General features: G+C 44.9%; 1 long non-coding RNA gene across 3 annotated transcripts in view; it reads right to left on the reverse strand.

The window, feature by feature from the left end:
* The window catches only part of LOC127150582 (uncharacterized), a 191,938-nt gene that overhangs the window by 33,925 nt on the left and 130,772 nt on the right, over positions 1-27,241 (reverse strand). For all 3 annotated transcript variants that reach the window (XR_007822989.1, XR_007822991.1, XR_007822990.1), the window contains one exon: positions 17,003-17,155. This is a non-coding gene — a long non-coding RNA (uncharacterized LOC127150582). The remainder of the gene's footprint in view (positions 1-17,002; positions 17,156-27,241) is intronic.

A 27,241-nucleotide genomic window follows, 5' to 3' on the forward strand; every position in this document is an offset into this window, starting at 1 on the left:
TCCTTCTCCGCCTCTCCCGCCTCAATGAAAGATCAAGCCCTTGTTCATTGAGTTTCATTGCCTCTCCTTCAACTGAGACTTCGCTTGCTGCTTTCAAAATCCTCCACGTAGAGCCACCGATGCCTCTTGGGGAGTTTTGGTGGGAAGTTTGTCTCCATCCTTTTCTTGGGAGTTCATCCCTGTCTATAGTTCATCCCTTCCATTTATTATACTCCTTCATAGATGAAAAAAGAATAGTCTTTGTGCAAAGAATATTGCGAGAAAGGAGGTTCAAAGAATTTGAGAAAGCTCAAGCGCAAACTCTGAATATGGAGAGAAGTCAGTGCAGTCATTCTGAGATCTAAGTTCGAGGTCAGTGAGAGATAGGAAAGGTCTTCTCAGCTGATATGCAGGCAGCGGAATTCCATTGTACAAAGGCATCAGAGCCTCACGAGTTCAATCCCTACAGAAAGATGGATAGAAAGAAATAGGCCGAGGGCTCCACGCCCATGGATGAGTGCGAAAAGGGAATTTCATTCGTCCGACTTCTTCTCTCCCTCCATCCTCAGCCTACCTTTGTCTACGAATATGAATGAAATAATGAAAGGTCCTTGACCCCTCCCCCACGGTGCGGTGCAAAGAATATTGCGTGGAACTGAAAGGCGGCTTAGGCTGAAACTTCTACAGAAAAGCCTGAGAAGGACTGAGACGGACTCACTTTGAATACGGAAGAAGACCAGAGCGGAAAGAGAAAGGGATGCCTCTGCGCCGATTGAAGGACGGATCCATTCTACTTCCGAAGCAGGGGGAGAGTTACCTTTCATCGGACTGGAGGTCGAGGTCTCTGGTCCTCATCCTGAATTTCCCCGACCCGGGGATTGATGGAATGAACTTCTTCCATTTCCTTTACGTGGAATGAGTCAAATCGACTAGACTAAGAAAATTGGAAGTGAAGGCCATTGACTGAGTTTTGTATTTTTTAGGTTCTGATGAGTTGAGGAAGATTGAAGATTTCCTTCTTTTTGACTCTTTTATTAGTAGAAAAAATGGACATTTACTAAACCCCAGCCCTCGATTTACGTGATAAGAGGATTTTCGTAATAATCAGATTTCAGGGGTGCGAATGTGCTCAAGAATTTTCTATAATAATCTACTCAAATTCTTTGACCCTCTCCCCGTACGGAGTCCGAAGGACTTTCCTTAAATAGAAAGGAGTCTGAAGACCTCCGGACTATCCATATTAACCTAGCCTTGGGGCACTTCTACTTTTCTCCTTTCTTATCTCAAGAAGATCCCTGCCTTTCTTTTCTTGCCTCTCTTCTTTTTCCAAACGACTGGAAAGCAGAGTGGGAGAGAAGAAAAGAAGGTTTCTCAAGAAAAAAACTGATGAATCTTATCGACTTATATCTTCTTATGAGCGGTCTCCTCGGTCGACTCCTGCTACAACTCTTCTATCTTGCGCTCCTTCGCTTCGCGCCTTCTACTCATGTCTTTACCCGCAATCGATGTCAAACCGCCCCCCTTCTTCTGAGATTGATAATAGTCTTTGAAATCCCCCACTCCCCTCTTTTCTTATGTCATGAATTAGCCTTGCTAACCCACCTTTCTAGGCTTTCTCATATTCATTCAGAAAAAGTCAACTACCTCTCTTCTCGCCAGCGCCGGAACTGAAATCCTTCGCCCGATCTTTCTCTCGCGCCTCCGATAGAATGGCTGAAATAGTCGAATTCGTAGACCGGCCGAGACCAGTGGGCAGCGGTCACTTCCAGAGTCAGGATGATATCAGTCAACTCAATGAACAAGGGCTTGATCTTTCATTGACTGCTTAATTAAACTACCACGGACCGGGTAGAGAATGAGTCCAAGAAGTTAATATGGATAAATCAGTCCTTCGCCTAAAATGGGGATGATCTTGGGTGCGGATCGGAACCCGGAAGGGGAAGATAAAGACAGGGAAAGATCCCGAACGAGAAGAAAGAGGGGCCAGCTAACCCGAGTGGAAGAAGGATCAAGCTTCTTTCCCTGATTTAGGATGGGAGTACCGCGGAGTGGGAGGGAATAAGGAGATGTTTCAGTTAGTAGGAATGCGAGACAAGGAACTCGACAGAGAAGTTGCCGATCTTGCTCCTCTTTCATCAGTTGTAGTTCTTGTGGCTGAGACAAGGTTCTTCTTCCAGTTGTCTCGCTACTTCAATCCGTACTCTTCGTGATCGTACTTATGAAACTGAGGCCTCGTCATCGGATCCGAGGTTATTCATTCAACGACGACGAAAGACTACCCGCCAACAGAGACTTTTTCAGATACGGTCCCAAGCTGCTTCCTCTAACTGAGGCTTCCGACCCAACTCGATATTGGAAGAAGAGCCACTTCCCTGGATCTTATGCTGCCTCTCCCTCTTCCTGTCTCAACTTTCACTTCTCTTTCTTAAGCGCTAGTCCCTCTTCCTATGGTCGAGCTACTTCCGTCCCTCTTCCTATGGTCGAGCTACTTCCGTCCCTCTTCCTATGGTCGAGCTACTTCCGTCCCTCTTCCTATGGTCGAGCTACTTCCGTCCCTCTTCCTATGGTCGAGCTACTTCCGTCCCTCTTTTGATCTTTCATTTTGATAGCTTCTTGCTAGTTCACCCCGAGTAGACCATATCCGATCCTAACCCAACCTGATCCAACTCGGGAAAGCTGCTGAGCTCCCCATATCGTATCCATATAGATAGCTTTCGCTTTCCTCAACAGATAAGAAAACTGAGACGGATTTTCATACTCACTTCAAGTTCTCGTACCCCATGAAACTGCATTTATGAAATGGAAGAACTGAGGTCCTTCTCGCAATATTCTTTGCGCCATCAATATCCGAAGTTGCAGGCTCAATGTAATATGAGTTGCCTTCCACTAAAAGCCTTGTTTTTGTCTAGAAAGGCTAGGAAATGAAAGGGACCAGTTCAGCACACCCCCAGCTAGCATGCATCCGAACGATGTAGCGAGAGAGAAGAGGGAGGCACCGACAGGCACAGGGGGGGAAGAGAAGAAGAAGACTTCCACAGGTCGTAAGAAGAAGTAGGAGCGAAGCAGCTTGACCAAAGGGAAAGGACCAGGGGTGAGGGATAAGAGGGAGCGGTCGACCAGTTAGTAGGTTCTTTGTCCTAATTTCATGTCTTAAGAAAATGCTCACCACAAGAAAATAGAGAAAGAAAGGTTCAAAGAATATTGACACAGTGGAAAACTTGCGGCATTATTGGATAAAGGGAATAAATATGCTCGAGAGGCCAAAACCGCGGAGTGGGAAAATGTGCATTTTACCGCCTCAATGAACAAGGGGGAGGGATTTGGAAGATTCAAACTGCGGGTCGGGTCTCAAAGTAATAGGTTTCTAGTCCTTCGGTTCCATAGGGTAGAGTCAGATAGACATTCATTCTTTATTTAGGACGTCATCCTCCTCAACGTTCTAATGGTCTAATAATTAAGCTACTGAGGCCCATCAAAAAAAGGGTTTCAGATGACCTTTCTTTTTTCCTAACTTATTTCTTATAAGGAGAAGGCGAGTTATTTCATCCCTCTCTTCTCTCCCTGCCCCCTAATCCGAACCGATCCTATCTATCATTTAAAGCCCTTTTCGACCTTTGCTTTCATTCTCATCACATTCAAACCCGGTATTTGACTCTGATCCGGAATCCCCCAATCAAGAAGGAAGATGGGACATGTCAAGGATAAAGAGTTTCAAGCAAGGCGCCGACGAATGAATAATTCATAAGGAAGAGCGATCCGACGAAGCTACTTCTGCAACAAGGAACTACTACAACTGCCACAGCCTTTACCGCGTAGTGGGCTTAGAGCTATTTCTTCCTCAACTTCATTCCCCCAAGCAATAGGCCTCTTCCGGGTGGCTTTCTTATCCTAGGAAAGTGATTTGACTGATTCTCATTTGATTTGAGGGGGAAAATGCAATCTTTACAAGTGCGTATGAACTTCCAGTCTCGCAGCTTGGTCGAAAAGCTTGGGCTAGCGGCTGATTCAACTGCTAAAGCTACTGCTTCAAGATCGAATTCCCTTCAAAATCTCTCTCTCCTTCACTTTTCTATCTCGTTCGTAAACTCTTTTTTTAAGACGTCAACTCCTCTCCTTCCTAACCTCAGTCGCTCCTCTCCTTTCTTTTTGCTTCGCACCTTCTAAGTCAGATCAATTCCCATCTCACCGCTACGTGGGCCCTCTCGTGAAAGATCCTATTCTCTGGTCGTATTCGCCCCTTTCCAGGGGATCATACCCTTTTTAGAGAAAGAGAGAATGAAACTGTCTGCTGAAACTAGGGTTAGCTGTGTCTAACCTTCCCCTTAAGAAGAGATATGATAAGACCTCGTTCACTCAGCTTCAACACTCAAAATCCGAACCCTATCAAAGAAAGCCGCATCCCCTTTGTGCTGTCCCACTCCTCTCCAGCTTCCTCTTACTAAATCAAAGTCAAGCCCCTTCGCTCCTATCCTATGATTCTGAGTTCAGTTGCTCTGATGAAGGATCGTCTTCCTATTTCTAATCCGGAACAGAAAGAGCTTCAACGGCGGCCAAGAATCAGCTCATTTTGGACTCTTCAGATACCTATCTATCCGGAGAGGAGCGAAAGCGGCTCGACTTAGAGGAGAGGAGCGAAAGCGGCTCGACTGAGGTTAGGAAGGAGAGGAGCTTCGCTCAACACCCTTCTTTTGCTTCTTAGTGATAGCTTCTACCCTCGGAGATGGAGCTCCTTCTTGTTCTCGATCTGATTCCTATCGCTACTTCATACCTAACTGGCACCTATGAAACTGGGACGGATTCCTTTGCTCTCGTTCGCTGACTCTGACTTTGGTCGAGCTATGCTATCACTACTGCTGGCGTCAATATTCTTTTCACCTCTTCCTTCGGTCAAGGTCAACTCCTTCTCCGCCTCTCTATCTCCTTAAATATTGAACTTAAGAACCTCAAAATCAAGCGGAAATCCTCCAGTCCGAAGTCCTCGCAATATTCTTTGCGCCTAGCCTTCGATCTGACGCTTTTGCTAGTCCCTGGTCGAGTCTTTCCTCTTTCTTCAACATAGGAGTGCAGTCTGATTTCTGATTCTTTAGGTAGCAATTCTTCTTTCTTATTCTGAAAGGGAGAATACCACCCGGAAAACGGGGTTGCTCGAGCTCTTTCTTTGTTCTTATCCTCTTTATATATATTATTCAATTGGGATTTTTTGTTCTCTTACAAGGAGCAGAAGTTTTTGTCAATTCGTACGTAGAAATTTCATGTGTGAAGCTCTAGGTCGATCCGGAGCTAGGAAAGCTTTCTTCTCCCAGTTCCTTCTAGGTCAAGAAAAATGAATGGGAGGCGAAGGGGAGAGCTTCCGAGTTCAGTCCCACAGGTATCGGCTTCCTATTTTAGTTCTTGTTATGAAAAGTAGAAAGCCTTCGATCCTAAGTTATTGCTTTTTTCGACATGGTCGAGACCCCGAGAAAGTCTCGAAGCCTATCATAGCACCGATCCAACTCATGAAATTCTTCTTTTCCTTCCTTAAGTCTGAATCAATCAATAATCAATGAATGAGGCTTTCCCGTAAAGCACTCAGTGCTCATACGACCAAGAAAAGATAAGAAAGAGGGAGAGAGGCAAGAAAAGAAAGGCAGGGATCTTGTAAGCCGATCTTGCTCTTTTGACCTGAATTACGGAGTGAAATCAGCCGATCTTGCACAAGACAGAAGAAGAGCTTCTTCCCCGACAAAAACGAGTACCGGGAAGAGGGTCAAAGAATTTGAGGAAGAGCTTTTTCCTTTGGACTAGATTGCGAGAAGGTTCTATAACCATTAGGAACCCCCACGGAGCGGTGGCTTCGCCTCGCAATATTCTTTGCACCTAGCTTCGATCATTCTTTGCCCCGTCCTCCGGATATAGCCTTTCTGACCTGCCTCTTCTGTATAGGGCTTCGCCCCTCATACTGACTTCTTCTTTCTCTTTCTTTTTTTTGTTCTTTTCTTGCTGTCCTCAACTCCTACTCCGCCTCACACTGATTCTTTCTTTCCTGCCTCTTCTGTAGGGCTTCGCCCCCTTATACTTCCTCTTCCTTAGACTTTCTTACCTCTTCGATCATTCTTTGCCCCGTCACCTGTCCCCTTATCATTCTTCTTTGCGCCTAGCCTTCGGACCTGTCTTATGGCGCCTTCCTCTCACCTAAGACAGAATGTATACCTTTCCCTAAGACAGACTTGCGCAATATTCTTTGCACCTGCCTCTTCTTCTTCTTGTTGTGGTGCCTTCTCGCCCTCGGATCGGAACATGTTCACGCTTTGTGTATGCTACCCGCTCGCTCCCTCCCCAAGTACGCTACGCTCGGGCTAGCTTCTAGAAAGCGCAGATTCTCCCTCTCTAATGAATCTATCTCTTAATGAATAAAGAAATCATGAACTTTGAAGTTCTTTCTTTCCTACTTTCCTAGTTCAATCTTTCCTTTCTAAAAGCTCGGCTTTTTCCTTTGGACTAGATTTCGATCTTGTTCTATAACCACTAACCACTGAAGGGATCTGCTTTAGCCTATAGGGATATTATTCATAAAAGAAGGGGATCAGCCGATCTTGCTCTTTTGACCTTTTCTCTAGGATCAAATCAGACAGAGAGTACGTGCTTCCAACCCAGGAGCTCATGAAAAGGAGTCAAAGAGGTCCTTCATTCACATGAAAAGAAGAAGTATATGAGGCTCCCAGTATGCGAACGAGGTCTTTACGATCTAATGAAATCTAATTAAAGGAGAGGCGTCAGAGAGGCCACCTCCTGCAATTAGATGGAGTGGGAACTTGCAATATTCTTTGCCCCTTTTCTACTTCTTTTTTGCAGGTAAGAAATCAGTCCTATTAGAATAGCGAATAGTCCTTCGGACCGGTCCGGAGTCAAATATTAGTGGAATGAAGCTACTTTATTATTTATTAATGGGGTGATGAGACAGGTCGGAACCTCTTTTATCCACTAAATCAAAGATTCCACTAGTTGACAATCGTCCGGGCCTCCCCTCAATGGGTAAGGGGGCTTTGTAGAGTCCGAGTGGGAGATTGAGCGTCAGCGAGAGGTTTCCGAAGTCAATATGGTTCATAGAAAAGACAAGAAGAAAGAAAGAAATTCAGAAGGTGAAAAGAAGATTGAATCGCTCAATTACGAACCTTCTTCATTTCTTTCGGAGTAGCTCCAGCGTAGCGTAGCGGACAGCCTTAAACCTTTGTTCATTGACGCAATATTCTTTGCACCTGTCGCGCCATTAGAATGTTCACTAAAAAACCGGAGGCGCAAAGTGCCCTATTGAGGCGAAAGGAGTCTTAAAGGCCTTCAATGCCCACTACGCGGGAGGGGTAGGATAGAAGAAGAAAATATACTGATCCTGCATCTTCCTATGCGACGGACTCGGCAACTAAAGCGGCACCTGCAAGAGGTTCGCTTCCTCCGTAAGCAAGAACCGAAGGAGTTGGCTTCCTCTCTGAGGCCTGGGCTTCCTTCCTCTCCTTCTACAGCTCAGTCGAGCCTAACTACTCGCAATATTCTTTGCACCTTTCTCGTTTTTCATGACTCTTTTGACTTACTTACTTACCTGCTTCCGTTCCCGAACAAAGGTGAGAGCAAAGGGAGAAGCCCAGCGCGCGGGTGAGCAAGAAGTTTTCACGTAAGAGTTCTTGGGAAGTCAATCAATGAAGAAAGAAGGCATTAGGAAAAAAGAGAGATACCTGAAAGAAGATCAGCCCTCATCTCCTTTGGAGAAGGCGTCTTTTCTCAACGGAAAGACCGGCAGGAAAGGTATTAGGTCGAGTGCAAAGAAATCTCATAATAAGCGGAAGACTGACCTTTTTTATCCACTAAGTCAAAGATTCCTTAAGGCGGCAAATAAAAGGTGAATATAAGGACTGAATCAATGAACAAAGGTTGAGGCGAGTCCGCTCTTCTTGATAAGTCGTTAATTCACTATCGATCTACGTCACGCAAATAGAAGGCCTTGAACTCCTAAACCTACTTCAAGTCAGAGAAAGTTAAGGATGAAAGGTAAAGGAAAAAGGAAGACGCAGGAGCAATCCGGACTCCAGAAAAAGATAGATCATCATATCTAAAGAGGAATTTCTTTTCTACATTCTTTCATGAGACACTGAAAGAGAAGGATAAACCCCTGAAATCTTATTATCTCTTCTTATTTCATTCGCATCTTTACTGAATTATGATTGAACTATCTGATTAGTAGAAGGGGAAGAGTAAGGAGTTATATCAGTCGAGAGAGAGGAGTGCAAGTGCAGACCTACGGGAGAGTTTTAGCTCTTGTAAGAGAAAGTAAAGGGATCAAAGAATGATCGAAAGAGTTGGAGTTGGATTACTATCATCTCACTATTTTCATGGGAAGGTATTTTCTTCATAGAAGAAAAGAAGAAGAAAGGAAGCGCTTTCCCCAGCAGACGAGGTTTAGGAGTCGGCTTCCAAGTCAGAGGTTTGTTTAGGAGTGTAATGGCTTTCCCTGGAACCTTTGTTCATTCAGGCTAGGCTTGATCTTGATGACTTGGTTGATAGGCTTTCCCGAGTTCACGAGTGGATGGAAGGATGAATCACGGAGTCCGATCACCTTATCTACGATCGACGGGAGGCAAGCCGAGCTCATAAGCCAGAATCAAGGCCTGGTGGCGGCCCGAACTCATCCCTTTCAGGAGGGGAGGAGGAAGAAGAATGATCCGGATCCTTTCAACTCCATTTTTCTTTCTTATTCATCGCTTTCCTTTTCTTCTTTCGTCTATGAATTTGGAGGGTAGGCTTTCTCCTCTCCGAGCCTAGTTTCAAGAGAATTCCCTTTTTCCCTACTAACCCACGTAGCGGTCAATCCGGCCCGTAGGTCTCCTTCCATCTCTCCTTCAAAGATAATACTAATACGAGAACTCAATTCAAAGAATGGCTAAGTAAATAAAAAAGAGAAGAAAGAATCAGAATCGCTTGATGATTCCTTATATCTTCTTATATCTGAACCTAGCGCCCCGTGGGAAAGCCGCCATAAGAAGAGATAGGGGAAGAAAGCCTATCCTACTACGCGAGGGAGTGCATCATCCTTTTCATGGATTTGGCGTGGGTATGATTTTCTTCTTAGCTTGGCGCGCTTGGTGGACATGTAAGAGAGCAGTCCCATATTCTTTCATCAGAATTTTCTCAAAACTGCTAGCACAAGGTGAGGAGGCAAGAAAAAAGTCCTGCGAGTAGAGCAAAAAAGCGGCTAAGCAGTAGCCTATCGTCTAAGCGTGGAAGTGGAGAGAATTTCTGACTTGAGAGGAAGAATTTGAAATGAGATTCAGGCGGTCTGAACAATGAACTCAACTGAGACAGATGACTCTGGATCAGGCTGGAGAGGAAATTCAGGCTCAGCATCCGTCCCGCATAGCGAGCGCCCCAACCTGGGAGAATCCTTGACTCAGTCTCTATTGACGCCCGTCCCGTAAAGACATCTACTGTGCTGGCCTTATCTTTTGTCGCTAGCTTCCCGCCGCATGAATAAAGGAAGACCACGCAGGGCAAGGCATCTCTTCCTGCGCTAAGGCATTAGATGCCAACGAACTTTTCTGAGACTCTTCTCATGCCCAAGTCTGACTGAGCCCCTCATACCGAAAAAGGAAGGAAGTTGAACTTGAAGTTCAAGCGATGGGAGCTGTGCCAACTAGAAAGTTGAGTTCGAACCTCTTATTCCTTTATTTACTGTATACACAATGAAATTCTAGTCTCAATCAAAAATTATGAACCCAGGCTACGTCTTCCGCCTGAAATTTAGGTAGCGAATCCGCTGCTTCGGTCTAGTCCGAGTAGAGGAATTGGTCGACTTAGCGATCAAAGAATTCTTAGAGGGAGGCGTCCCCACTAGAGATTGACGAATGGACGATTGAGAAAAGGAAGCCCAAACTAAGTAGAAGATATTTCAGACCACTCCGTGGGAAGTCCGTATGATAACCTCGTAAAGCTTCAAAACGGTCTCGCAGCTTTTCCCTGAATAACTCAGAAGTCGGCCTCAGATAAAGCACCCCATAAAAGAAAGAAGGACAGAGCGCACAATTTTCCATTAGTAGATATTCTTTCTGTCGGATTACGGGACAGGGAAAGTTGTCTATGGTGGGTTCAATGACCCCTAGCCGTCTATCTAATAGTACACTAATGGCAGTTTGAGGCAAGCTTATCCATCTTGTGCTTTTTCTTTTTCTTGTCTTGGTACGCCGCTCCCTTCGCTATTGCCCTCTCGCGCGGTATGCCCACTCCTAAGATAGAGGAGGTAGGTTCCACTCTAATATTCCATCAGGTCAGATCATCGGCTAATTCCAGTAAGAGAGAGAAGAAATCTCTTAAGACAGATCGATTAGGGAGATCAAATCGAGAAATACAATCTCTTAAGATGTAGGATTAGGCTATCAAATCTCTTAAGAAAGAAAGAAAAAGAAAAGAGAGAAAGAAAAGCACTGAAAGTAGAAAAAGGAATTCCATGAAGAGGTCAAGCCCCTTTCTTTGAATGAGATCTTGCTAGGTTTCAAAGAATATTGACTTGGACAGGAGCTAAGTTCTTCGGACCACAGGCTCAAAGAATGATCGAATGAAGAAGGCGCAAAGAATATTGCGTGAACTCATTAACGAGAATTCAAGAAGCTCAAAATTAATCTGCTAGATTGAAGACGGAGAAAATGCTAGGGCTCGACTGATAAGGAGAGCAAACCACTTTGTAGCAACTTTTCAAGTCAAATGCCTGATTTTTCACTCAATTATTTTGATATAATTTCTCAATCTGATTTTTTCTCACATTTTGCAAGAACCGAGAAAAGGTCAACTTTCTAGGATGAGTTGGATCTCAGATCATTTGCTTAAGACATTCATTCTTTAATTGTTCAGTCGGGTCAGCTGAAAGGCTCGATGAAATTGACCCACGGAGCGGTAAGGGTCAGATCGGGGAAGGTATGAATATCTATCCTTTTTCGGTGTGAATATCAGATTTTTTGACTCGGGTTCAGGTAGAATATAGAGACCCACGGGTCGAGTTCCATGAAGCAGCAGGATCTTATTCTCCGGAATTCTCAGTTTAGGGCAGTTTCATCCGTACAAGAGGCATCCCTTTCTGAAACATCAGTACAAAAATCAGAAGCTTGGGACCGCGTAGTGGGACAGGACACTGTTCTCGTCGGATCGAGAAAGAGGGGACGGACTGACTAGCCTAAAGAGCGAACTCAGAATGCATAATATGTGACCAATCACCCTGATATTCATCATATCAGAGACAGATCAAGAGGGGCACCCGAGATAGGGGATGAAATATTATAGACGAGAAGATAAAGGAGAGGCCTCTGTCCTAATTCCCTGTGTTAAGCAAATGAGAGAGGATGTAGTAGGTCCATGAATGAATTGCCTTTTCCTCCTCCTACGGAGCCTCCTACGGTCCTCTCCTGTAAGTCGAGCCGCTTTCGCTCCTCTGGACTCTTGATGGAATATGAACTTCTACTCTTTGATAATATATATATATATAGAAAGATATAGAAAAATGAGATTCAAATGGTGGTAGAATTCAGAAGTCAAGAGGGAAATGAAGCTAGTCCTCACTGCTTGAATTTAGTCGAGGCGGAGTAGGAGTTGACATAGCGGGCGGATCCGCCAGCATAAGAAGAATTTGGATTCCACACATGAAAGAAGGAAAGAAAGAAAGAAGATACCGAAGGAGGGCATATGGATGCTTTGATTAAGGAAATCTTTGTCTTAGGCATTCCACACTCAGATCAGAAAGTCTTCTTATTCCGTGTCCGATCGAGAACTTTCAGTGACATAATATCTAAACTAGCCCTTTGCTATCTATCAAAAAGGTAGGGTGAGAATAGGACCCCGATAGAGGAAGGACTGGATTGGATTGACCGGATTGATCTCATGAATAGGTGTGTGTTCATAACGATTTTGGATTCTTTCTTTCTTCCATACGGATCGGTCGTTCAAGACCTTTGGTACCCGAAGACCCTTGAATAATCTTTTCCATTCTTCGGTTATGTGTGGAAAAAAGAAAGAGGATTTTGGGTATGAACTTCTCTGTCTTCTAGTATGAAAGTTGGGGGGAGATCTCAGAATTGGACCAAGGGCTTTTTCTATCTTTCTTCTTCTTCTCTTTCTCAATCTCTGAATGCATGTCTTAAGCAAATGATCAGAGATCAACTCATCCTTTCATTCATTGCCTTTTCTCGGTTCTTGCAAAATCTGACTTTTTCTCAATCTTCTATATAACGAAAATAGACTGCAAAATCAGGCATTTGACTTTCAAAGTGGCCTTCAAATGTGGTTTGCTCTCCTTATCAGTCGAGCCCTTGCATTTTATGGGATTTTAGCTAAGAAAAAGAAGAAATTTCATATGGATCAAAAAAGAATTAAGCTACTGAGGCCCAAAGAATGATCGAAATCCATATTAATGAATTAGTCAATTTGAGACGAGACTGAATCAATGAAGAAAGGCAAAGAATTTGCGAGTTTCTTCTTTCATTCTCGTTAAAAGGCTTGATATTTGCCTCTCCGCTCATTCCGAACAAGAGAGGGATTCAACCCTTCCATAAACTCTATTTAGTCGGGGAATCCGTTGAGGAAAGGGGGACTAGCACTATCACTAAGAATATGAAGTTGGGTTCGGATCTCCTCTTTTAGTTCCCGGTATTCTATCCTCTACGGTCAAGCCTATAGAACCCCGATTTCAGACCGATCGATCCCGTCTTGCTTGATTCAGTTACTGGGGAGAGACATATTCACACTGGTCCGTGGTAGTTTCATTCTCAAGCCTCTGCCTCCTGGCGATAGCAGCTACTGTCTTCTACTCTTTCCGGTCGAGCGGACTCTCTTATTCATGTTCGCCGACCCTACCTACTCTTTCTAATTTTCATGTCTTTATGGGTTCCGGGGGAATGGACTCAAGAAGGAAGTTTTCCCTAGGCTTTTTCTTATTGGTTTTGGACTCTCCGGAGGCCCTCCTACTACGTCTTATTCCTTGAATCTTTATCAGGAGCTCTTTATTCCCTTTGATCTTTGAGTCTGACCTTTCTTCTTAAAGATAAAGAAAGAAGGCTCCTTTATCGTCTTCTTCCTTAATCGTTGAGAGCGTCAAATCTTGAGTCACTTTCTAGAAATTACTTAATGAAAAATCCATAAATCAGCCTTGAATTGAATGAGGCAAGAGATGAGGCTGAAAGAGCAGCCTCACCCACCACTTCTGCGACTAAAGCACCTGCTACGTCCGCAGCATCCCTTGAAAGATCTGAATCAGACTGCCCGATCGCCCCTCTCATTACAGTCTTTCTTCTTCGCCCTGCCCTATTGAAAATACTTGTGAAAGATGAATTTGATGTGAAAGAGGGATCCAATTTCCCCCTCCTAAAGAAGGAGTCTGACCTTTCTTCCTTAAAGAAGGTGTACGTGGAATACAGTGATCACAAAGGTTGGGGAACATCTTTTAGTGAATCAATTAAGAAAGAAGGCAGGTCAAGAGCAATTCCCTACCATAAGAAAGAGCTTTTCCAGCCACAGAAACCGCTGAACCTGTAGCTGTCGGAAAATCTTGAAACTCCCCAGCGAGAGAACCTTCCTTCTTTGCCTGATTCTCGTTCTTCGCATGATAAAGAAGGGGCTTGAAAATGCATAAGGCACACGCTCGACCCAAGACGCTCAGAGGCAGAGCCAATAAGGCTCGTACAGGTCTCCAAAGAGGCATCATCTGATCTCGCAGGGAAAGGCGCCTCAATCACTCTTAAGCAAAAGAAAGAGTTCCCAGGTCGGGGATTAGGAGTGAGCCCGGTGTTCCGCAGCTCAACTGTAGGGGGCAGAGGTTGAATAAGAGTCAGATCCAGGGGGAAGTGGCTCTCGCCTCTTTCATAGGTTTCCGTTGTTGAAGTCGCTGGAGAAGAGGAAAGATCTCTTTCATTCAAAGGCTGAATTCAGAAGTTCAGGATTAAGGAGAAAAGAATTCTATCTACGTCCTCCTACGGAGCCATCCCACAGATCTAATCTGATTTCAAATCAAGTCTTTTCTTCAATGATTCTACGTGTAAACGAAAGCGGGTAAGATGAAAAGGCAGGTAGCTTCAAATTCAAGGAAAACCCGTCGTCCGGACTAGCTTAATTAGGAGTTCTTTATCTCCATTCAATCTTCGAGGAGCCAAAGGGCCCAGTTTCAAACAATATGGAATGAACGAGTCCCTCCGGACCGATCAGAATCCGTAGCAGAAACAAGAGAAGTAGTTGATCGGCGCCCAAGCAACTTTGACGCCTTAGACGGGAGCGGAGAATAAGAGGAGCTTTTGGAAGGGGATTCTGACTATTTCCTTTCAAAAGGATGGCTAAGCTTTCGCCGATGAATCGCTTTTGGACTTGAGATTACTTAATAAAGGTTCAGTGGTGATTTACGCTAAAAGACTACTTTGAGAAGCTTGAATGGATAAAGAACAAAGGAGTCCTCCGGACGGAGAAGGTGTTTATGATTTTCAAAGACTACCTAAAAGAAGAAAACAAGAAAGAAAGACAACTCCGTAGGAGATTCTTTGCCGGAGGTCCGGAGTCCATTTGCGCTCCTGTCCTCAGCCATAGTATGTAAATCATAAGGCTTCGCCCCTTGCCTCTTTAAGACTCCTAACTACGGCTCCTCTTGAGTTCTTCTCTTGCTCTTCTCTTTTTCTTCTTCTCTTCTTTTACATAATCTTTCTCAGTCCCGGAGGGTCCGGAGAAGATTTATCTCGTAGGACTTGTTTATGAAGAATACTATAGAAAATGTTAAGATGCGAAGCCTCAACCTTACGGCAATGAAAGTCCGGAGGACCATTAAACCGAAATAAGGATGACTGACTCCGTAGGAGGCGTAGTAGGCTGAATTCATATTCGTTGCCGTAGGTACGACTTTGAAGAGTGAAGAGTGCAACTCAGTTTGTTCTTTATCCATTCAGGCCTCCGGTTCGTAGGTAAGGTGCCGTAGGCTGATTATTGCAGGCGAAGGACTATCTTGATTCTGCACGACTATGGCTATATGCCTTTCTTTCATATTATCTTTCTTTCACGCCACTTCGCTTCAACTCCAAGATCTAATTCCCTCTTGTCCTAACTCCAACTCAGAAGCTCTTTCTCGGTAAAGCACAGCTGATAACCGCACCAAGTCTGATTCTTTGAGTACTGATTCCGATTCTTGTTTTTCCTACTCTCCGGAACTCAGACTCTTCCTCTGCCGACCCAACTAGGGTTTGAAGCTGATAACCGTTTATGCAATTCCATTACTAAACGACCCTACTTATTCTTTCATTTTGATAGCTTCCCCGCCTCAAGAGATAAGAAAAAGTCTGACTCCCCTACTCTTTCTTTCATCCAGCAACTGAAACTGAAACTGATCTCATGACGGAATAGAATCAAACTCCTCGTCAACTCGGTATCGCTTCCGATTCCTACTAGCTAGGTCGAGCCACTCGAGACTGATGACTGAAATACCTTTCTTTCTCCAAAGCCTATCCTTTCCAGCTGACCTGACCCTCTTCCTTTGGTCTCGACTTCACACCGATTGGGATTTTCTTTCTTCTTTTCAGATATTGCAAATATCGTTGTTCTTTATATGAGTGAATTAACGGAGATTATTTCGTTGTCCCAGTTCTTCAGATTATTTCGTTGTCCCAGTTCTTCTTTCAACTGCTACTTATTAAACTTGAACTACTTCCCTTGAAACTGGAACTACGTCTTCCCTGTCAGCAACTGCCGAAACTGTAGCTCTCGCCCCTTGCCTCCAGTGTCTTTTAGTAGGTTCTGTCTCATTCTTTTTCGTACTTATTTTAGGTTCTGCCTCCGCTTTCTTTCTCTCTAACACACGAATGAAGAATGAACTCACTTTTGGCCCAGGCCTACGGCTTTCTGACTAATTAAGCTACTTCTCCCTCTGACCTTTCTTCTTCTCTTCCCTATCTGATACTGGTCGTATTCATACCCTTACAGTCGGTCAGTATCCCTCTTCTCAGTCGTTCTAACCGTCCAGCGGGAATTCAGTCTACTCTTCCGATATCAGTCGTATTCTACTTAAGAGGCGAGAGGATCAGAGGCGGAATCCTCAAAAGGAGGAGAGGCGCGAGATCAAGAAAGCAGCTGGCGTAGGCGCATAGGGCGAGACAGAAAGACAGGAAGCGCATAGAGGGTCTTTCGTTATGGTGGTATTGAAAGAAGGAAAGCTCTTATTCTCTTTAAGATCTCAACACCAGTTTCGTTATCCACACTGATCCGAATTCCTCCCCGGGCCCTAACGTATGCCCCTACGGAAAGGGATTGATCTTGGTCAGTCACCTCGTGGATGATATTCAAGCGCTTAGCCGCTCATTAATTCAGATTGAGCAGAATTCTGTCAAGCCTCGAAGTAAGGATAAGCTGTTCTTCTGGAACTGGAGAGGGGCGAGAAGCAGCTTTCCCCCGAGTAGGAGCAGCCGAGACAGAAATTGGAATGAGAATCAGAGCTAATTCCTTGCGACTCGGTTTCATAACTATGATTATTAGTCTCCTTAGTCTCGGAATAAAGAACGGATCGGTGCAGGTTATCATTATCAGCAGCCGCCCATGCAGGTTAGACCATAAAGGTTAGACACAGCCGAGGTTAACTCAATTAGTCTCGGAAGAAAGGGAAGTCCCAGGCAGCAGAGGTATGTGATCCCGGTCCGTGGGTAGTTTCATTCCTGCTACGTCGGATAAGTCTTATTCAGTATCAGTAGCCTCATCGGGAGCTATACCCGATTTACCGCTACGTGGGTGGAAGCGTCAAAGACAGAGTGAGGGTGCTAAGCGGCGAGCAGAAGCAAGGTAAGAGACTGGACTGAGTCAGAATTCCCTCTTTCGGAATAAAGGTAAGGAAAAGCAGAATCATAGGGGTCAAAAGGACCCTACCTACGGCAGAAGCACGAATCTTGCAACTAATTTTTTCATATGGATTTCATTGAATAATAATCGTCGGGCTCTGAACCTTCCTAACCTCAGTCGAGTACCTTCGCTCCTCTCCTATATTGAAAACTACGAGTACCTTCGCTCTGAACCTATATTGAAAACTACGAGTACCTTCGCTCTGAACCTTCCTAACCTCAGTCGAGTACCTTCGCTCTGAACCTATATTGAAAACTACGAGTACCTTCGCTCTGAACCTTCCTAACCTCAGTCGAGTGGCTTCGCTCTGAACCTATATTTTCAACGTAGAGTACCTTCGCTCCTCTCCTATATCTGAAACTACTTTTGACTTCGCTCCTTCTTTATATTAGAATTCAGGAGTGCAACGAAAGAAATCCATATAAACATAATGCACTCCTTCACAGTCGTTTCGGACTAATTTCTTAATATGGATTTCTCAAAAGGGTTCCGTAGGGTTGTCTTTGACTTGTTGTTTATTTCGTTGTGGATCGGACGCTCCCAATAGGGAATGGGGAATGGGGAATGCTACCCAGCACCTACTTTGATAATATAATAAGGAGAAAGCTTTGATAATATAATCAAATAAGGAGAAAGCCAAAGCCGGACAGTCAAAGCTGCAGGGTTTCCGGCCGGACGGACAGAGAAGACTGACTGACGAACTAGGAAAGACAAAGCCACTCCCTCCGTGGAGCTGAGCCGTAGACCACATCCTTCAAACCCGGAGCCGGTAGATGCTATCGACAACTAGCGAGAGAGAGAGAGGGAGGACAGCCAACAAGGAAAAAAAGAGCTGTTACGTCTGATTTTGATCTTCTATTTCCCCTACCTTTTTCTAAAATGAGGTGAGGGTTGGGGTAGAAGGCGAAGCCGGGAGCTGAGAGCTTCGAGAGCGATTCGGGTCTTTCTAGGTCTTTCGCGGAGCTCACCGCTACGTGGGGGCTCTTTCTAGGTTGTACGAAGTTGTACGAACTAGGCTGGTTCTATACTATCTTTCTATTCTTTTTTCGGTATATTAAGGGGCTTCGTATCCCTTACAGAATCACGAATGTTAGCAAGCATGTGTTTTCATGGACATGAAAGGAATCTTAGGCTCAAAGAATTTGAGTTACTCTTTCCCAAGCCGAAAGGGAAGAAAGAGCTACGAGGTTGGTTCGGACAGGCAAGGTCTTTGGCTAGGGAGCGCAAAGCTGCTCACCGCTCCGTGGGGGTTCTTTCTAGGTTGCGCGGATACACAGGGGTAAAGAAGACTCCAAAGTCTGAACCTACTTAAAGGAATGCTCCTTCTCCGTCCTGTCGAGTTTCGTTTTTTAAGTCACTTCAAAACCGTGGGAAAGTGGGGATTTGAGTCGCGAGACCCAGTGGGCTCAGATAGGATCGAAAGAAGAAGAGGCAGCGGCCGGGCTTTCATGGGTCCGGTTCGTAGTTTGAACCCGTCCTTCAATTCCTTTCCAGAGTTCAGGAAGCGGTCGAGTTCACGAGCGAATAGAAGAAAGTCCCCACCAGTCCTTCTTTCAGAGTCAGCGGAATCAGAGGTCAAATCTGTCCCTCTCCTCTACACCTCCAGCAACTTAGTCCCTTTCGGAGTAGATATATGAATAGTCCGTCCTTAGGTATTGGTCACAGACGGGGCACGCACTAGGATAGGGTAGGAAGAGGGACGAAGTGACATCTTCTTTGCTAAAACCATTTGAGCGTCTTTTCACTCGCTCCTCATGTTCACCGGCCTGAAGTTACTACATCTTCGATTGTCCCCTACTAGCAAATGGCTGATTTGGCGTTCAAACTTCAATCTCACATGGGGGTCAAACCGCTCCGTGGGTTTTTCCATCTTTCCCTCTTCTCTCCCTGTAGGTCTTTTTTCTTATCTAAAAAGATAGAACTCCGTCTCCTCAATGTAATCTCGCCTCGAAATGGGTAGGAAAGAAAGCATTCGTCCAAAGCAAGCTAGAAAATAGGCTTGATCCCTGTCACCCCTGTCTGTGGGGAAGGAAAGGGTCGAAGTGACCTTAAGGGGTCTGTGGCTGCTGAGTCAGAGTACGAGGGCTAGGGAAGATCCGTGAGTCTGATTGGCACCAGTAATCTTTCTCCACTGTCAAGGGTATGCAAGCCGCTCCCCTGGAAAGGTGCTGCGGCGCCGAACCGGCTCGACAAGGAAGACTGAAAGCGCTATCCCACGAAGCATAGGATTTTGAGTGATGCTGGTATATCGGTATCCTTCCGTAAGAAGGATCAGGCGCGAGGAAGAAAACAAGGTCCTGAGGACTCATTCTCTGATTGATGCATCGGGCTAAGATTCCGATCTCGCAATCAACTAGATAGAAGAAGACACCGCGGGATAATAAAGAAGCTCGTCAAGTTATGGAACCTCTTTTGTGGAGATTGGGAAAGGCAAAGGAGGAAGTCAATATACGCTGCCTGAGAAAGTCTATGGCCAGTGCTTGGGATTGTATGTAGGTCCCTTACAGTTATCCGTTTAGTGGGACTGAAAGTTTTTCTTAAGCAGTGAAGATGAGTCAAGTCAGGTTGGGTTCTTCACCAGTCTTATTCAAAGATTAGTGCCCACGGTTTTGAGTGACTGTATCAACTAAAAAGAAGGATACGAATAGGTAGCTACTCAGATGACGAAGGAGAAGAAAGGTCACACCCTAAGGAATTATCTGGATCGGGCTTAGGCTAGACTGATAAGGAGAGGTCCTGGACTGAAAGAAATCAATGGTCGTCTTCTCGATCGGGGCAGGTTAGAAGCAAGAAGAGGGATGAAAGGAGGAAAAGTCTAGACTGTTCGGGGCCGCCCTTCCTGCTCTACCTTCTTTAGTAGGAAGAGGAGTGGGAGAGGCTTTTATAGAATCACTGTTCTCATTTCGTAAGCTAGCACAATTCCATCAATTTTCTTTTCTCTTTTTAGAAAGAAATCCCAATTCATCAGCGGGAAGTACGAAAAGGGCACATCTGGAGTCATACTTAGTAGGAGAGTCAGCTAGATCAGTAGGAAGGAGGCCTACGAGGAAGAACTACTCTTTGACAAGGTAATTATCAGTTTCCTCAGATCAGCGCGTGGGGAGGCTGAATAGAAAGAGATGAGATCCCCGCTTCTTACCGAGGTGAGAAGGCGGGAAGCGAAGCGAAAGTCGTGCATTATCATACTTATTAATATCATATGCTTGACCGTATCGGTCGAAAGGGAATTATCTGTCTTGAGTAAAGAAATAACGAAAGAAGTGGAAAATCTGTCTTCCCCACGTAGCGGTGCGGCCCAGGAAAGGAAGTTAGTAGCTTGACTGGATAGGAGTTGCACAAAGTAGCTCTTCTGATCGGAACTCCCTTGACTGGATAGGAAGAGCATCGGAGCTTCAGTCTTCGAGGCAGAAGCAGAAAGAGAAAGCTTCAAGATCAAAAATACAAGAAAAAAATAAGGATGCCTTGGATCGGCCATAAGTTTGAGTGGAATTCATGATCCTAGGCTTGATATTCCATATTCAGTAGCGGACCATAAGAAGAGATAAGGACTGACTATCCACTTAGGATAGGCGAACCTTTTCCTTGAACTTCTAACTTCCTTGAACTTCAACCTTGAACTTCCTTTGCCTTTTTCTTCCTTGAACTTCAAACCTTGAACTTCTTCCCCTTATATATATGCCTTCCGCGTAGTGCTTTCTTGACTTTCTTTCTGACTGAACTTTCTTTTCTTCATGTTCCCGGTCCCACGGAGCGGTTCCACCATAGCCTTGGACCTATTAATCGTCGGGCTCCTTCACAGTCGCAGCTCTTTCTTTTTTCGCCCACGGTAAAGATCAACTCTGATTGACTCTGCGGTTGTTCTCGTGGTTGAGAAAGTAGCAAAGCTTAGATTGTTCATGAAATGAACGAGAATATCGTTCATTCTCAAAGATTCCCCATTCTCCATCCCTACTTAAAGGTCAAATAAGTACGAAAGAGAAAGCCTAGAGGTCAAAAGTCGAAAAGAAGCATTCCAAACTAACTAAGTTCAGAGGAAAGGAGAGAGACTGAGAAAGGAAAGCACGAGGCGCTCGTGCCAAGATCAGAGGTTCACGCGCGAGAGTCAGAAAGCAGGGCATTAGATTCAGAGGCGGAGGTAAAGGCTGTGGCTGGCTCTTTCTCAAATTCTTTGAACCCAGCCGGTCCGAAGGACTATGAGCTATTACTTTTTTTTGCAGACGTTAGGAGTCATGAAATGGAATATGAACCTGTCCTTCGGACGGCCTTTCACGGATAAAGAAGTCAGGGACATATCAATCCAAGGAAAATCAGTGATCAGCCCTTCTTTTTGTTTTGCCCCAGATCGCAATTTACGTGGATGAAACCCGAAAGACCTTTCACGCGGAAACTGATGAAAGAGTGAGTTTCGCAAATTCTTTGCTCCTCCGCAGCCTATTTCACTCTTTCCTAACTAACTAAGTCAGACCTTTCGTGAAAGGCCTAGCAGCCCTTCCTCCTATGGCTTTGCTTTCTTCTTGCTGGTTGGTACTTAGAGTTTGCCCCGAGCCAAATTGTATGGTATTGCACACGAGCCCTTTGACTTGATTTACGGATTAGTTAGTCTATTTCATCCCCTTCCATTTCTTGAAAATACTCGTGAAGCTATTCTATGAAAGAATATTGAAAGAAGAGAGAAAGCTTCCACACCACCAACTGCCACTGATTCAAGTTCATTCCACAGGTGCAGGCGTATAGGTAGGCAGCCACTTATGCTACTTCATTCCCATCCACGGGCGGATCTTGATCAACGGATTCCACTGACCCTATTCATTCCTTCATTCAAACTCAGAACTTGAAGATCCACTCATCGCGAAGAAGAATTTGATAAAGGAGAGAGGGCGCGAAGGATTTCAGTTCCGGTAGCGGTTCTTGCCCTCGCTTTAGTTCTTTCCGCAGTTCTTGAAGTTGAAGATCCCATCATCATATTGGGATAGAATCTAGTATTCTTTTTCATTGTTTTTTTTTGTAGTGGCTCGACTTTCTATTAAGTTAGTAGCACGTTCTTTGATCAAAGCGGACGAAAAAGAGAGCATAGCGGACTAAAAAAAAGGCGAAGGTGTCAACGGCTGGCAGAGTATCTTCGGATAACTTGCTGAAAGAAGGTCACTCTCCCTACTACATCGGGACTTTCCATGAACTATATGGGGTATAGAAGGTCTAATATCGACATAACTCGAAGTATCGGAATTGAGAATTCTCAATGATTTTCCCCACGGGGCGGTTTTCTGCTGGATGGAAATTGATCAATTCTCTCTTTCTTTCATGACTTTTTTCTATAGGCTGGATGCAAACTCTCTTCATCTTACGTTGCGGACGAACTATTAGAATCGGAGTAGGCGCATAAAAGCCAAAAGACAAGAAGAAGAAAGGTGGAATAAAGCCTAGGCGCGAAGCGAAGCGACAACCTACGGCAGATATATCAGAAAAGAGCTTCAACCGATTCGCCGACAAAGAAGAAGAAGGAAAGGGTGCCCTCCTAAAAGAAGACAATTCGGAGCTCCTACTCGTCTGATACCCTGCTCCAAATCGAAAACATTCTCATCTCACTTCTCTAGTTCAAGTACTTGTACTTTTGTGATTTTTGTCCGCTGATGTTATTGTCTGAAATCTAAGATAGATAGAAGATCTCTACAAGTAAGATAGAGCTAATCAAGATGCAGAGTCTGACTCAGCAATAGCCGTGCTCTTCCGGTAGCCCAATCACAATCTCGACTTCTATCGAGAGTAGTTCATTGCCTGTACGCTCTTGCTCATCTTGGATGAGTCTCTCATATCGTTCTGTCCACTGGTTTTCTTCCCCCGGCTTTTCGTCAAAGTCCCTAATTCAGGGGCATCTTGCCCATTCCCTTTCTCTGAAAGAAGAGGGGCCAAGATGCATAGTCGTCTTTCTCGGGGGCCTCCTCTCTTTTTATAAGGAGACTTTTCTCCTTTCTCTGTCTGCTACCCTTTTTGGGCTTTTGTTCCCCCTCGGGGGCCTTCCTCTTTTGTAGGGGTACTACGGGAAACTGAATTCCATTCATTTCCATTTCCCGCAGTTGAGAAATCTGAACGTCCAGATAGGGGTTTTTCTTCCCCTGCCGCTTCCTTATTGGGAACATAAGGATTCGGCCCCTCCTCTCAATCTCGAGGATGGATAGATCCGGTCACTTATGAGGATTTCTACTCCATGTAGAGAATCGTATTTCAGGCAGGGATTCGTCAGAATCCGCTCATAGTCGGCCGAAAATGCAAGCACATAAGGTGTCAACTCAATGAACAAGGGCTTGATCTTTCTCCAAGTCCTCTAAGTTGGAGTAGAACCTTAAGGCCATTACGCGCTTCCCCCCAGGGCCTTTCGTCGGTGGTGAAGGTAGATGGAATACGGTTGCCCATCAATGGGAACATTCGCCTTTTTTAGAAAAGTCCGTTCATACTTCCCATCCAACCTGCACTCCTGCCCATCCAGTAGGGTTAGTAGGGCATGAATCTAGCTCCCCAACTTCATCATCGTATTGGTTCTGGTTCTTGTCCTCCATGAACTCATCGAGGACCCAGAGGTCAAATTAAGCTACTCCGTCCTCTCAAATTCTTTGAGCCTTTGTCCCTAGGCTCTTTCTCTTCTTCTTGCCTCAAACCCCCCTTTTTCAATCATTAGAAGCGTCTTTTGTGTACTCGGGGGGCCGTAGACAAAGAGCTGTCTGCTTTTTATGGGCCGCTCGAAGACAAGGTTGGTTGCGATCCAATCCAGCAGGAGGTACTGATCCTGCAATTCCTCTGCAGTGTACTCGTGGGGCCACCCTCTCTCCTCGAGAAAGGTTACCATTAGCTCCAATGGGGACGCCTCCTGCAGCTTCAGGCGCTGTGAATCTTCCCAAAGGTTGATCACAGTATTGTATTTGGTCAAGAGCAGATCCGCTAGCTCGCTTTCACGAGGCAGGAAGTTTTCACAAGCATCTATCTTTCGTCAAATCCTCTTTGTACGCTCGCGCTTGTACACCATGCTAATAAGGGTCCCCTTCCTGTGCTTTGCCACAGCTTCGGCTTCCATGAGTATCTCCTCCAGGGAGAACTTTCCCCAGACATCAGCTTTCTTGTCTTGCTTTATGACATAGACACATAGGCTACCCCAAGCCTTATTCAAGGACACCTTGCATTGTCTTCCCTCCCTGGATTCCCTTATTCTATTTGTTTCTTGCCTTGTTCTTTGATGCATTCTCGTGAAGAATGGCAATATTATCATTTCCTCGTCCTTGTGCCTTTCCTCCGCTCTCACTATAGCAGTGCATCGGACATAATATCTAAGCCCCGACTTTCCATTTCCTCCTTCTTTATGTCCTTTCTTTGACCTCTTCCCGATTGGGACAGAGTGAGAAGAATGAACCTTCTTAGTTGACTCGACGAAGGTCCTAATGCTTTCCCACTAGTGCTAGTATCGGTCATACGCTTAATCTGAAGATTGAAGAAAAAGAAATGAAAATGATAAGAACCACTAACCACTAAGCCAAACTCGGCTCTCAGAGTCCTTAGTTGCACTCCTGTTAAGGAGCTTCGCCTTTATTCATTGATGAAGCTTGAATCTTGGACTCCTTTCGCAACTCCTACGGAGCCTTCTTCTCTTTTCTTTGGTACAGGTGTGCCCCGCAAGGGCACGCTCGGCTCGGTCTCTTTCTGGAGTGGAGAGGGAATACTTCCAGCATCTAGCATCATCGAGTTTCTCTCTCTTTGACAATCAAACTAGATAAGGCCCTCGGCAAGTCCTAGCTCCCCCGAGGAAGTCAACCAAATTCCATATTCTAACCCATCAAAATGGGACTCAATGGGTAGCAATTGTCCTTAACCCAGGAGTAGCAGTCGGTTGAAGTTGAATCAGTACGAGAAGAAAGTCAATGAACAAGGGCTCGACTGAAAGGAGAGGAGTGCCACTTCGGTGTCCAAGCTTGCGGCACCGGTATGCAGCCTTTAGTCTCTCACTTGCCTGAGTTTCTAGTTCAAAGAGAGTTCTACGCCCTCGCGTGCAGCCTTCTCGTCTTCAGCATTTCATAGAAAGATTCAGGGTGCCTCATGCGATAGGCTGGATTCAATTTCGTTGCCAAAAGGCCTTGAACGAAGAGGGATAAAGATGTCTGATTTCGACCAGTCCTCCGGACTCATATAACAATGTGGCCCCACTCCTAGGTTAGGCCTTACGAAAGCATGATATTCAAGACCAAAAGCAAGAGCTCAACCGGAACTAGAAGACGAACTTCTGCTGCGACTCCTGCCACGGTCCCCGACTGGGATACTTGCTTGATGTACCAAAGTCAGAACCCCTGATTTTTTCTAGGCGCTTAGTTCGCTCGATTCGCACTGAAGTGAAAGAATGCCCCTACAACTCCCTCTTTTTTTTATGCGTCCTACCAGAGGACAGATTCTGCGCTTGATCTTTGCACGTCGACAACTTATCGCACAGAAGTTGGAGTTTGGCTCCTGGATAGCGGGTTAGTGGATAAACAAGGGTTCGGACGACGGGTAGATATGATTTTCTGGGTAGAAGAGCTGGTGTCTCGCACCTAGCATTTCAGGAAAGAGAGCGTGCTGGGCGGACTTCCTGGGAGGAGCTTTTACCCGACCCCCTCATACCTTTCTTTGAGCCCTCCTTCCTCCGGGGGGGATAGAATCAAGACTAAAGATGTACCGAACCCTCGTTAAGGCGCTTAGCTCGATTCGCACATTCATTCCTCCATATCCTTAATGAGGTCTACCCTACTACTTCTCTCTTCCCTTGATCTGAGCCCGCGGAGTGGGCTTATTGCACGCCCACGTAGCGGTATTTGCCGAATTCAATATCTTAATCAAATGAAAAGAGATAAAAGAAGGATGAGAATGAATCACCGAAATTGATATGATTTTCAAAAAGATTCAAATTACTATGCCCTTCTTATTCCTTATAACTGCAAAATCAACCCCTATTTCGAGGTCGACTATCTTATTCTAATACTAGATTTTTGAGTGCAAGCAAAAAGAAAGGCTTCATCCTTTTTTTTTATGATGAGGAAATCCTATTATCAATCTGACTATGCCAAGCGAAGCGAAAGGCGGGCAAATTTCTAGAAGTTGAGATCATAAGATCAAGATAAAGAGAAGAGAGACTTTTCATTCTCATTCTTCGCATCATAGAAAATCTGATCCTTCTCTTTTCTTAACCCATTATCTTAATATGGGATTTTGACTTTTAGGTCTTCTCTTGGCTCCTTCTTCTTATTTTATTAGAAGTCTGAACCCCTCCGTTAGGAGTATTAAGACCGCTCCGAAGGAGTCATTCAATTCCACTCAAATAACTCGACTGAATCAATGAACAAGGTCTCGACTGAAAGGAGAGAAAAGAAAGATTAGATTTTGTTGAGAGCGCTAGGTCAAAACCTTGCTAATTGTGCATTTTACCGCCTCAATGAACAAGGTCTCGACTGAGAAATTAAAGACGTTCGGACCAAAGAATTTGCTCAATTCCCCGTTAAGTCAGAGGTCTCGGGACCAAGAGCGAAGGAAGTCTTCTTGGGTCCTTTCATCCGCTGAGGGTGAAAGCCATTTTTGAAGAAGTAAGATGAAATAAGGATGAAATAGCGGGAACCAGAATAGGACAGACCAAGACGAGGTATGAAAGATAGGGGACGTGGAAAGGCCAATGGAGAGGTTCAACTCCTCCCGTCACTGAAAAGGCTTGATTCTCTTATGATCAATCTCAGTCCTAGTACGATCACGAGAAGATTAGTTCAGTTCACTAATAGACCAATTCGACTCATGAAGAGGAAGACTAATCAGTCGATCTTCTTCCAGTCCCAGTGCCAACACATGCATCGGCGGAAATACCATCAGAATCGGAACCGAGAGAAGACCGGCGAGTGGCGGGGGGCTGTATTGGTATGATAAGTTGAGGACTGAAGCAACTCCACGGGTTCGGAGATGGGAGCTTCTCCTACTTTATCTCAATAGAAGAAAGATGCCATGGTTCAACCTGTCACCTGGACCTCTCCGCTAGGAGCAAAGAATTTGCGAAAAACCACTAACCCCTCCGTTAGGAGTATTAAGACCTTCGGACTGATCGATGTTCTTGGCTGGAGTCTTCCTTTACCTTTTCTTTTCAACTCAAAATCTCAGAGTCCCTCAAATTCTTTGCCTTTATTCGAAAATTCTTTGCGCCTATAGTCAGATTCAAGCTTAGTTGAGTTCAGTTACGCCAAGTAATTGCATATAGAGAAGTGAAGTAGCCGTTGAAGCAATAGAAATCTCATAAGAGAATAAAGTAGTCTAGAGCAGAGAAAAGAAAAGGTAAAGGAAGACTAATTAAGCTACGGAGGACGGTCAAAGCCCTCAATCAAAAAGAAAGTCAAGCTAATATTAAATC

The sequence above is a fragment of the Cucumis melo genome, chromosome 8 (genome assembly GCF_025177605.1).
Source record: "Cucumis melo cultivar AY chromosome 8, USDA_Cmelo_AY_1.0, whole genome shotgun sequence".
Taxonomy (NCBI): Eukaryota; Viridiplantae; Streptophyta; class Magnoliopsida; order Cucurbitales; family Cucurbitaceae; genus Cucumis; species Cucumis melo.